The 12,952-nt window shown below is 33.5% G+C and overlaps 1 protein-coding gene and 1 non-coding gene across 4 annotated transcripts in view; both read right to left on the bottom strand.

Annotated features, from left to right (window-relative positions):
* The window catches only part of CTNND2 (catenin delta 2), a 1,167,765-nt gene that overhangs the window by 914,114 nt on the left and 240,699 nt on the right, over nt 1-12,952 (bottom strand). The gene's annotated exons all lie outside the window — the stretch shown is intronic.
* LOC144457384 (U6 spliceosomal RNA) lies at nt 9,000-9,106 on the bottom strand. Its single transcript, XR_013486686.1, has one exon. It is a non-coding gene; the product is annotated as a U6 spliceosomal RNA (small nuclear RNA).

Genomic DNA, 12,952 nt, shown 5'->3' on the forward strand with positions numbered 1-12,952 from the left:
TCCTCTACCTCTTTAAATTAAATATGCCAAAAATAACATTATTTTCCCTTCTCCAAATTGTTTCTTCTATTCTGCTTTCTGCGTAACTGCAGGATTTCAAAGATTAATCTAAAGACCAGGTCCAACCTATGTACCCCAGAAGATTCTCTGAGATTCCCAATGAGAATAATTCCATCCACTGGTAAAGATGAGCTCTATGTAAATCTTCACTCACTGTTAGATGATGAATGTAACTATGGGGATCTCTCAGATGAGCAGCATGGGAGCACAAACCCAAGTGTATCCATCTGAACCCACACCGCAGAAAGCATTCTGTAGGTTTGAGCTGCTTCCAAAAAAAGAGGAATAATCTTGAGCCGCACAATTTGAATTGGTGCCCATACTAGTTTTTAAAAATACGTTAAGTGCCATGGTACTTTTATGTACTTTGTCCTTGTAATATGGTGGTGGTGGTGGTGGTGGTGGTGGTAGTAGTAGCAGCAGCAGCAGCAGCAGCAGCAACTACTACTGCTACTAACCACAGCTACTACTACTATTACTACTGCTACCACTAATTTTTTTAAGTTTATTTTCCAGGCCTCTCACTCACCTAGTTGCCCTCCTCTGGATGTACTTTAAGTTCTCCAAGTCCCTCTTAGAATGTGGCACCCAGAATTGATGACAATAATTCGGATGGGGCCTGAACTGGGCAGAATAGAGTGAGACCAAGGATTTTTTATAGTCTAGAATTATATTCATCTAGTTTCCCATTATGTCAATACTTTTTAGTTATTATGTCAAAGTTTTGGTTCATATTACACTTATGGTCAACTAAAATGCCTAGATATTTTTCAAGTCATCTCTCCTAATCCTGTACTTGCATAAAAAGTGAAATTAAGGACTTTACCCTTTTTAAAATTTCATTTCAATTCAGATTAAAGTTCCTCCTTTGTAGAGCTTCAAAATATTACATAATAATTTCACTGTAGAAAAGGGGGAGAGAAATGAAACCCAATAATACTATTATTTGTAATATAAATCTAATATTTTAAAAACTGTAATGTAGGAGCCTTGGAAATATGACTTAATAGCCAGCAATCTTACTGATTTTCAAAAATCAATCAATCAATCTACCAGTAATCAGTTTATAGAATAATCTTTCTCAGACATCAATTTGGCTATCTAAATCTATCCCTCAATAATCTTTATCAGCTTCCAGCTGTCTTTCAAAAAAAGCTTAACTTTTCTCCCACCACCAACTCACACCACCTCATCTCATTTAATTCCCCTTGTTTCACCCCTCCCTGGAGTACAGATTTGTTTAATTCACTGCCCCTATCAAAGCCATTCAGCATATGTTTAAAGAACTTGATTGTCTGGGAAATCACTATAATTCCATTAATTGGCTGATTTGTTAGGAAGTTCTTCCTTGTCATTGAGCTGAAACCTGCTTTACATATTGCTTCAAATTCTTGGTCTCAGTTCTATAATCTACATGATAGTTAAAGGGGAAAAAAACACCTTTTTTTTCCCCTTTCTTCGTATTTCCCACGGCTCATATTGGCTTTCTGAGAGCATTCTTATTGTATCAAATAATTCATTTTTATCCATTCGCAGTTGTACACCTCTGTTTCCTGTGGCACTATTATTCTCTAGAAACACCCCACTTATCTTTTCTTTCTCATTAAAAAAAAATTGGGCAAAACCTTACTGAAAGTATCCTCCTTGAGCTAACTTTTCTTTTATATAGCTTTGGATTACAAAATAACTTTTACCAGAACTTCCTAAAATCTGTTCTCTTGTTCTGACATGTACACTACACTTAATATCCTATGTCCATCTTCCTTATCTATCATTACCTCAAAGACAACATATTCACAGATATCAGTGATTTCTACTCCAACAACTAGCCCTTCTTTTTTGGGTAGAATAAAATCCAAACGAATAGCTCTTTTTGTGTCTTCCTCTACCTTTTAAAACATGGAGCTAACAGAAAGGAAAATGAAAAATTTTTCATATGTTCTGCTTTTAGCAGAGGAAACTCCAACACATATTCAAAGCCTGCATCATAATACCAGTTTAGTAACACATGTTTCAGTAGTTTAAAAGAAAATAACAAAAACTTTCACATTAGAATAAATTATTTCCTTGTGGTAAATTTTTACATAGGTTTTGCCAGGATGTTCACACATTACCTAAATTCACTTTCCAGAGAGATTTAGCTACATTATCACTTTTTTTTTACCACAGCCCAAAGTCAATAATTTATCTCTTATTTTACATGCAAATCATGTCACTATATATGATTTTTTTTTGGGAAAGCTATATGTTACTATCTTAAGCAAGATACTATTTTCAAACTTGATAGATTATGTGTGTGTGTGTGTGTGTGTGTGTATGCCTATCTATGTGTTATTGGTTTCCTTCAAAAGAAAACTACAAATTGGAGCCTAAAATTAACTGGGGATATGGCTCAAGGGAACTTGTGATTACTCCACAGGAATCCCCGTGGAAAATGATTTAGGAGGGTATTTTTCCTCTAAACATGTTTACTTGTATCCTGTAGAGAAGGCTAAAATCATTCTAGTTACCAGCTGAGTGAGAAAAGTTAACCTTCTGTCCCTATACATAACTGTCCTGAAATCATGCTCAACATAATATGTCTTGTATTTTGAAAAGAATAAAGATCACCTTGAACAACATGATGTAATCAAGGATTTTTTCTTTTTTTTTTTGCAGAAATGATTAAATATTGGAAATAATGCATATAAATAAAAACTTGCAAGTTGACAAAATCCAAAAGAAAAAAAAACAAGCAAAATGGTTGTGCTTTTAAGCTTGAAGAAAGAGATCTGATACAAATGAAAAAAAATTATCTTTGTTAGGATATGTTAGAAAAGTGCTATATCTGGCAGGATTTTATTATAAAAATAATTTACGTAGGTATAAGCAGTAGTGATCAGGGCTTAGTAACCTTTCAAAGGTGAGGTATGAAGTTTCTGAGTCTGTTCTTCTGGTTCAGATTTAGGAATAGCATGAATCTTTTCCCCAAATACCTCTTGCGCTAGAATAGTGAAAAGAGATCTTGAATCAGTAAAAAACTGGGTTCAAGTGTGACCTCAGATTATATATGGGGTGCATGACCCTAGGCAAGTCACTTAGCCTCTCAATATCTCAAGTAACTCAGTAAGAGTATAATTTGCAGAAAAGCTGCTGACTTACATTGGTAAAGGGACTTTACTCTTGCAAGAGTTCCATTAAATAATGAGATCACAGGTACTATCCCTATCCCCATTCTTTTCCTGTGCGAAAAATATGATAGTGAATGATGCAAAAGAAAAAAAAGTAAGATTCAGCCCTTGCAATCACGTAACTTGTTGCAAAGGCATTTTTGTTTTCCTTTCTTATTATAATGTATGAGAGGAAATACTGATTATTGAAAAATAACTAATTTTTCTGCTAATATTGATTTATTTACATTCTTTGAGCTCTTTATCACATCATCATGTGTGATAATGACATGATATGGTTTGAGAATGAGCTAAGAAAATAGCAATTCCACACAATGCTATATTATTATGTAAACAAATGAAAAATGATATGACTACAACAGATTTTTCACTTTCGTCCACTTGCTGTTTTCTCCAAGTATCTAAGGTTTTCCTCAAGTGTCCTTTTGCAATGATGAGTAAATTACTTGCAGGAGCAATATTTTTGATATTGGTTTCATTTTTTGCAGTAATGTTTGCATGTATGTGTTTCAATTTATATTAGGTTAATTGAGAACCTTTGTCCTTGATAAAACAAAACTGGATTGAGCTGCTTTTCCTAACTTTACTTAGCTCTGTTTCAGTTGAGAGCTGGATTTTGTGTCACACATATTTCATTGCTCTATTTTGTTGTGTTTTAATTCTGCAGTTTTAAAATAATGGACATTACCTTATGAAAAAGTTAAAAAGCTATAGCATTTAGTTTTCAGTTTAGTTTTATTTTTAGTTCTCAATTCTCCCACTTCTGCTTGGAGTAGGCAAAAGATACAAAACTCATTACCTATATGAAGTCACACAAAACAAATTTCTGTATTATCCACGTTTGGTTTTTTTTTTGGGGGGAAAGGCAAGAAAAAGAAAGAGACACAATATATTTTGATCTGCACTGAGCCCATCAGCTCTCTGTCTGGAGGTGGATAACATTTTTCATCATGAATTCTTTGGTACAGTGGTGTGTCACTGTATTGATCAGAGATACTAAATCTTTCACAGTTGATAATCCTTACAATATTACTGTTGCTGTGTAAATTGGTCTCTTGTTTCTACTTATTTCACTTTGTGTCAATTCAGATAAATCTTTACAGATTTTTCTGAAACCATTCCCTTTATCATTTCATTCAACACAATAGTATTCCATCATAGTAATATACTATAATTTATTCAGCCATTTCCCAACTAATGGGCATCCCCTCAGTTTCCACTTCTTTGAAAAAACAAAAGTTACATCTTTTAAAGATCACATTACAATGGCTTTTAGAAATATTAAAGAAGCTATTGGTTTGGGGAAACTTGACCATTTCAAGCTACAATGAAATTGGACCAGTTGTGATGAAGGACAAAGGAAATACTGGTGGAAATGAAAAACAATGCCCAAACCTGACAAATTGTTGCTGTAAAACTGCCTAATTAATTACCCGAAAGCAAGCAGAGACTTCACCGGGATCTAACAGCTTTAGAGATTATTGATTCTTCTACAATGCAATGTAGAGTTATTGAACTTGGAATAACAGCAAGAAGATCTTTAAAAGTAATAGCTGTTAACTATTGTTAGGAAGAAAAACATTGCTTGTCAAATTGAAGACAATAAGCAAACTGGAGTATTAAAAATTAGAAGTAATTTTTTTAAAAAATGAAAATCACTTTTTCATTCAAGGCTATACCAAAATCACATTCACAAAAAGTCAGGGTGAGCCTATAGCCAGAAGACTCATTTAAGAAAATTCATCAGACTGAAAACTATTCATCCAATTATTTTAGGTGGCTTGTTAATTCCAGTGGGCAAGAAAGTCTTTATCTGTATTTAGAGGATACTTAATATTTCTGTATATTTTGATATATTGAGAAGCATAATTGTTCTGATATCATAAATTTCCCAAATGATGATGGAATACTGTCACAAAGCCTTGCACCATGCATGCCACATCTCAGGAACAGTTAAGACATTTTTTTCCAGTGATGAAGATAAATATGCACCAATATCCAGGGAACTCAAATGTCTTGTTACATTGAAAACCTGTGGGATGTAATCAAGGCTATGTTTCAAAAAATGAACTGTTCATCAAAGGTACATTTAATACCCAGTGTGATAAAAAGGGGCTTTCATGACAAAGAATTAAATAATGTGTCAAAACCTTGTAAATGCAATATCAAAACATGTAAAAAGAAAGTTATTTCAGCAAAAGGAGGCTGTTTTGCTTATTAAATGTTTTCAAAGCTCTAAAAATGTAAGTTTATTGTACAAGTCAACAAATTTATTTATTTTACTCTGTCTCAGTTAATTTACATACCACTCTCTCAAGAAAACAATAAATAATTGCCTTGGAGAGCATCAGAGTGAATAAAACAGAATGTAACTAAATAATGGATGGCTAATTTGAGACACTGAGTTTTTTGTTATTTCAAGAAATAGAAAGAACATAAGAAATGTTGCTTTTAGTATACTGAGGATTATTATTTCAATGGATATTTGTTCTTACTGATCTGCATATTCCCTTTGATGGAGTATCCCACACACACCTTCTTAGTGTAGAGGACTCTTGTTCAAATATATCAGCAAATCTGCCACAGATGGTCCACCCAAAATAATGGGGCCTATTCCTCTGGATCTCTTCATATTTCATAGACACAAATAGAATATACAGGCTGTCCATCAGCAGTCCCCTACTCTTACTCCATGACTGCCCCATCTTTTCCAGTATCACATTTCCCTGATAAAATCTTTAAGAGCTTCTCATGCAAAATTCTTAATTGCTCATATGTTTCAGCCTTCCTGTAGCCACTATATGTCACTCCATTTCCTTTGCTTTTTCTGAAACTTAAAACCTTTGATGGTACACTGGTTAGATCAATTATATCAAACTCAAAGGAAATGGGGGGCACTAAATCATATATAAAGATCTCCATGGGCCACATATTGACTTAAAACATATATTAATATTATGTTCTTTTGTATTTTTATTTATTTTGTTAAATAGTTCTCAACTGCATTTTAATTTGGTTCAAGCCATTTTGTAGAGTACAGCTGGCTTCAGGAATGATACCTCTGGGTTATTTCATTATATATATATATATATATATATATATATATATATATATATAAATGAATATATATATATATATATAATGAAATATATATATATATATCTATATATATATCTATATCTATATATATATATATATATATATCAATGAAGTAGGATGGGGATAAGACCAGTATTAGAACTATCAATCGAAGGAGTTGGCTCTCCCTGGTCTATATATGGGTTAATTTTCCTCTTAGAAAGGGAAGTATTGCTTATATGTGTTAGGACTGATGAAACAGGGCAAATGCTTTCTCTAGATCAGGAGTTTTTAACCCTTTTTATGGGTCATGAATCCCTTTAGCTGCCTGGTGAAACCAACGGACCCCTTTTCTGAATAATGATTTTAAATGCATAGAATAAAATTAATATAATTATAAAGGATGCCAATTATACTGAAATACAGTTATAAAAAGAAAAAAAGTTTAACTCCACTTTAAGAACCCTTGTTGCTCCAGATAATTGAAGGAATTAGATTCTCTAAGAGTATATTGCACCTGATTTACTATCCTTAATTAGAACAGATGTTCCTATCCAACTTCTTAGCTAATTTTTTTTTGTGTGTCCAGACATTTCTTCAAGTCTTTTCCATCCTCTCACCACATGTGCCTATCCTCCTGACACACTTAATTCAGAATGTTTCACTGGAACTGTCCTGTAGAGTTAAAGCTAGATTCTTGGCTCCCCATAGGGACAGAAAATATGACATTCAAATACATTTAGTTCCAAGTTGACAGGTCTTATGATATATTTCTACTGTAACTTTTCACATAGGGATAGAATTTTAAAAAGAGATCAGTAAACCAAACTGTGGCTTCTTCTTGGATTCCTCAAGATATTTTAACCAACTAAAGATTTAGGTTTGGACCCATGCTATACCAGCTCTTTGCATTATTATTCAGTCAACAAGTCAAAAAAACATTTATTTAATGACCACTATGTGCCAGGCACTGTGCTAAATGTTGGAAATAAAAAGAATGTAAAAACTAGTCTCTTTTAGTCATTGTCTGGGTTCTAATCCTTTCTACTCTGTCCCTTTGTACCAGCAGTCCAGACTTTCAGGATTTTGATTCTATTCCTTGCAGGCTACTTATTTTCCTTTATTTGGGTTTTAATCTCTTCAGCTCTGGCAAACAACAGCACACTCCAGTAGTTTAGCCCTTTAACAACTGTAATTTCTATTATTACTATATGCTATTCTGTACCTTTGCAACTAGGTTTCAACCTCTGCATCCTCTACCTCTCACTTGGGTTCCTGGTCCCTCTTGTATAATCTTTTGAGTATTTCATTATCTTCACTACTCAGTCTGCCTCGTCTTGACTGGTATTGATCCTTTCCCAGAACAGACTTCAAACCCATAAGTTTCCCTCATATCAATCCCTCATTTTTTACTTTTATCTTCTGAAAAAGGTTCAGTGCTTATGTGGCTCATAAAAGAAGCTGCTCCTTAGAAGTGATGATTAGCATAATGGGTCTTAACCTAGATCCATTGATAGAATTCAGAAGACTTATGACCTTGGTTGGGAAACCACTTCCACTTATTTCAGGGAGACTTATTTCCTTTGGAATCCCCTATATTATATTCCATGCATTTAAAACCATGATTCTCAGAAAGGATTTCATTAGACTTCTCTGCCAAATGGGTCCATAACACAAAAACATCTAAGGACCCATGCTCAAGAGGCAATGGGGCATAATGAAAAGAGTACTGAACTTGTATTAAAGAAAGCAATAAGTTCTAATCCAGCACTGTTACCTCTGTGCTTCCTCTTTATGTCATTTTGGGTAAGTCTCTCTGTGTCCTCTTCAGTAAGATCATAGTAATAGTATATATGGTGCTCAGATCAAAAGCTTATTGATATGAAAGCCTTTTATATAGATTATGACATTATATAAATGTGAATCATTGTGCGGAACACCACAAGAATGGAGTAGGGGGAGGAATAGCAATAGCTCTGCATGAACTAAGCTAAAACCATGTCCAGCAATCACAAATGTTAATAGTTTTGATTATTCCAGATGAACCTCAAGGAAGTCAAGGCACAGGTGTCTGAAAGCCTTGAAATAGTTTCAGTAAGTGGAACCAAGGCTGTTCACTAGATACCTCCCCTGCCTGAGAAATAGTGATTCTATATCAATTAGTGGCAAGGAAGGGGCTAATGATAGTTATGTGATCCTTACTCAGTTTTGGGGAGGAAGTTGTCTTTTTCTTTTTCTTTTTCTTTTTCTTTTTCTTTTTCTTTTTCTTTTTCTTTTTCTTTTTCTTTTTCTTTTTCTTTTTCTTTTTCTTTTCGTTGTTTTATTTCAGAGCGGATAAGGAGATGCCCTACAATTCTACACCTAGGATAATCAGTAAGACTTTGTACTGTGAAAAGTTCCACTTATTTTCCTCAGCAAGATGTTTATTATATTATATATCACTATCAATAAAAATTTATTAAACACCTACTGTAGAGAAATACAAAAATGAGATAATTTCTGACTTCAAGAAACTTTCTGTGTTGGGGTTTTTTTTGTTGTTTTTGCTTTTAGGCAATTGGGGTTAAGTGACTTGCCCAGGGTCACACAGCTAGTAAATGTCAAGTATTTGGTCTGAGGCTGGATTTGAACTCAGGTCCTCCTGACTTCAGGGCCGGTGTTCTATTCACTGAGCCACCTAGCTGCCCCCCAAAAAATATGGAACGCTTCACGAATTTGCATGTCATCCTTGAGCAGGGGCCATGCTAATCTTCTCTGTATCGTTGCAATTTTAGTATATGTGCTGCCGAAGCGAGCACTTCAACAAACTTTCTGGAGCATGACTTTTCTTTTTGTGTCTGAGAAGAATATAGGCCTAAGGTATGGGAGACTAACCTTGTCTTATCTATGGCTGGTAGGATAGAATTGGGTCACTAGTCTAAGATGGTCAAATTGTTAAAGAGCAGCAGTGGCTAACAAAAACTTAGTATAAATATGATGATTAGATATTTGGCTGAGAGTATGGTTCTAAGGCACTCCAAGTCCCTACTATAAAGCAAGAAAGTACTCTCTACTCCTTGCTGACTTCCATGGGTTATGACTTTTCCTAGTCTAGGACTCCACAGGATCCATTAGCCCTGAAAAAATTCATGAACTCAAGACTAATCACTTCTAACTCACTCTCTCAAGTCACAGTTCAAGCATTAGAATGAACAGCAATCATCTTTTACCAGTTCAAATACTAGTATAGTCAATTGAGGGGGAAAAAAAAACCACACAAATTTAAGTATCCGAATCAGAAAGAAAATCCCTCTAGTTTGAAACAGAAAACACATTTCAAAATTAGCAATCAAGTGGTTTATCAAGTGTGCTATAATATGAATCCTGGTTTTTGAATATTAAGAAAATACAGCTTGTTCATTATAATTTCTTTTCTTTGTATACATGCATATAAAGTTCACTGCTTTAATGAGGTAATCTTCCTATACCTTCTTGATTTTTTCCTGAAGGTTTTTCAGTCTCCAAGAATGAAAACTTTCTCCTTATTTTGTAACACAAATTTTCCAAAGAGTCTAAATGTTTGATAGTTTTAGGGAATTAAGTCATGTCACCAGAAAAAAATATTTTTGTTAATTCTAATGACATTATTTAATATGGAAAATGTATTGATATATCAATTAGAAAAATAATTTATGAAGGAACATACCATTTTATGATAATTTTCAACAATGTTCATTTTATATACTGTATTTTAGTAATTTAAAAATTAAACAAAATTATTATATAATAAAATAAATAAGTAATATATAAATGTATAAATATATTATGCTAGATATAAATATTTTATATATTGTATATAAAAATATGCTATATAAATATAATAAATATATGTATATAATATAAATAATATAAAAATAAAAATAAAATGAAGTAATACAAATAAAAAACAAAATATAATAATACAAGAATTTATAATTCATAATTCAATAAATAGAAAACCACCACTAAATATCAGGTACTTTTAAAAACAAATATTTTTAGAATAATCCAGTACTATCCTTATTGCTAATAATAAACACTATGAATAATGACAAAACTCCAGTCCAGTGAATAAAATCATGCACAGGGATGGAAGCAATGAGTAAACCTGAAGAATTCAAATAATAGCAGTGATAATGATGATGATGAGGAGGAGGAGGAGGAGGAGGAGGATGATAGTGGTGGTGGTGGTGCTGGTGGTGATTGATAGCATATCTCTATCCCTTAAAAATTTGCAAAACACTTTACCTGAATAACGTCATGAGCATCAAACTTGATAATGGATAATCAAATGAGCTTTTTAAACTATGTTAAAGGCAAGAAGGTCAAAAGATCGTTACTGATTGAAGTGGATAGGATGACAATAGATGGGAAGGAAACTATTTAGCTATTCAATTCTTATTTGCTTCTTTCTTCTTGCTTCTGAGGATGATCTTTGGATTCAGGTGGGGTGTGGGAGACTGGGTGAAGAATAAAAAATTGTTGGTAGAGAATTGAAACCTAAGACCTAAACCTAACAGAGATAATAAAATAATGTTCACAATGAGTTTGGTTCCACACCTAATGTCAGCAGAGTTAAAGGACTGGCAGATATGATTGCTGACCTGCTTATATGCAACATCCAAAAATCATAGAGAATGGGAGATATTCCTGTAGAAGATCAGATAGGAAGAAAGCTCATCATTTTCAAAAAAAAGAATGAGGAGTCCATGAAATGTGGGCTGGTAAGTCTGATTTCAATTCCTAGAAGAATTATAAAAACTGCTATTATAACGATATTTCATAAACATTTAGAAAGGGAAGTAATTATTTTTTAAGATATAGTATGGCTTCATTGTGAAAAAACTCACATCACATTGATTTCCTTTGATCTCAGGGTTATCACATAAACAGGTTAGGGAGTGCTATATATACACTGTATATAGATTTCAAACAGAATTTTATTTATTTATATATTTGCTTACTTATTTTAGTTTTCAACATTCACTTTTATAAGATTTTGAGCTTTAAATTTTCTTCCCCTCCTATCCCTTCCCTCTCCTCAAGATGGTATGCAATCTGCTATAGGTCTTACATATACAATCATATTAAATATATTTCCACATTAGTCATGTTGTAAAGAAGAATTAGAATCAAAGGGGAAAACCATGAGAAAGAGAAAAAAAGAGAAAATAGTATGCTTCAATCTGTATTCAGACTCCATAGGTCTTTCTCTGGATGTGGGTAGCATTTTCCATCAAGAGTCTTTTGGAATTGTCTTAGATCATTGCATTTCTGAGAAAAGCTAAGTCTATTAAAATTGGTCATCTGATGAGGTTTTTGTTACTGTGTGCAAAGTTTTCCTGGTTCTGCTTACTTCACTCAGCATCAGTTCATGTAAGTCTTTCCAGGTTTTTCTGAAGTCCACCTGCTCATCATTTTTTAAGGAACAAAAATATTCAATTACATGCATATACCACAACTTGTTCAGCCATTCCCCAATTGATGGACACCCCCTCATTTTCCAATTCTTGTCTACCACAAAAAGAGCTGCTATCAATATTTTTTTGGTAAATGTCAGTCCTTTTCCCATTTTTGTGATCTCTTTGGGATATAGACCTAGAAATGGTATTGCTGAATCAAAGGGTATGCACAGTTCTATAGCCCTTTAGGCATAGTTCCAAATTGCTCTCCAGAATGTCAAACAGAATTTTTAAAAGTCTCTCTTGAAATCTTTTGGAAAAAGATTGAGTAAGCTAGAATATGACACAATTATTTGGATTCAGAGACAGTTGAATAACTGGACATACAAAAGAAAAGTTATCATAAGACCACTGTGAACCTGGAAGGCAGTCACTAGTGGAGTATGTGCCAGAAATTTGTTCTTGGTCCTACGCAGTTTAACATTTTTGTTAACTCTTTGTATAACCTGGATACTTTGCTTAATAAATCTGAAGTAGAAGCAATAATAAACATTACATGTTTGAAAAGTGAAGTAAGATTAAAAAAAGTTTGACAGACTAAAACAGAATTTTAGGATTTTAGGTTGATGTGAACAACAACAAAACCAATTTCTAATCACATCAGGTCTTCATGTGGAGATTGAGTATGTTATAGGACCTCAAACTAAACTGCCAAGCATTCAAACTCAAAAGTATAACTAAAATGGGCTGGCCATGGTGTTCAAATGCCAAATGTACCCTTGTCTAAAAGACTATTTTATGGAGAACTCACACAGGGTAAGTGCTCACATGATGGTCAGAAGAAGCAATACAAGGACATCTCAAGGTTTCTCTTAAGAACTTTTGAATTGATTGTGTGAAGTGGGAGACACTGTCACAGGACCACCCAGCATGTCATGCCTTTATCAGAGAAGATGCTGTGCTCTATGTGCAAAGCAGAATTGAAGTAGCTCAAAAGAAATGCAAGATGCACAAATTTAGAAAATCTAACCCAAATGATCACATTGATTATTTATGACCAACCTGTAGTAGAATATTCTGAGCTTGTATTGGTCTGATTAGCCACAGTCAGATACACTGTAACTTGACTCTAGCATAGTGATGTCATTTTGGTTCTCTTTGAGAATGAAGGATAACAAACATTAACCAGTCCCAGAAGGTAGCTTTACTTTATAAACTGATGAA

Source organism: Phascolarctos cinereus, unplaced genomic scaffold, assembly GCF_003287225.1.
Source record: "Phascolarctos cinereus isolate Bilbo 61053 unplaced genomic scaffold, phaCin_HiC Scaffold_4;HRSCAF=312, whole genome shotgun sequence".
Lineage (NCBI taxonomy): Eukaryota > Metazoa > Chordata > Mammalia > Diprotodontia > Phascolarctidae > Phascolarctos > Phascolarctos cinereus.